Raw genomic sequence first — 386 nt, 5'->3', positions numbered from 1 at the left:
ACACGCAGACGCAGCCGGGTGACACAACCGCGGCGCCAGCAGGCAGGCGCTGACACCCCGATGGGCAACCAGGGACAGCCGAAGCGCGAAACCCCAACAGGAAGGGGAGAAAGGGGACCCCCAGGCGCTGGGGGGGGATAAAGAAAAACCCAAGCCGCAAAGTGTTTTAGAGGCAGGCGGTGACAAGTGGTAAGAAATGACATCGCCCCTAGGAGTCCCAAGGATCCTCAGCCCCCGTTAACCGATCGCCTCCTCTGGCGCAATTCCGGCGCTCAAGGAAATAAGCCGGAAAACTTCCACTGTTTTCAACCTGTTACGACGCCACAGAATTTAAGTAAATGGGTTTTAATGTGCAACGCTCAGGAGCCAGCAAGTAACCCCGAGGC

At 57.8% G+C, this 386-nt stretch overlaps 1 protein-coding gene across 1 annotated transcript in view; it reads right to left on the bottom strand.

The window, feature by feature from the left end:
• Nucleotides 1-386, bottom strand: part of AR (androgen receptor) — a 26,758-nt gene that overhangs the window by 3,134 nt on the left and 23,238 nt on the right. The window lies entirely within an intron of this gene.

Source organism: Egretta garzetta, unplaced genomic scaffold (genome assembly GCF_000687185.1).
Source record: "Egretta garzetta isolate BGI_Z169 unplaced genomic scaffold, ASM68718v1 scaffold906, whole genome shotgun sequence".
NCBI classification, from domain to species: Eukaryota; Metazoa; Chordata; class Aves; order Pelecaniformes; family Ardeidae; genus Egretta; species Egretta garzetta.
The sequence above is the reverse complement of the archived record's forward strand: the minus strand, read 5'-3'. Positions and strand labels throughout refer to the sequence as shown.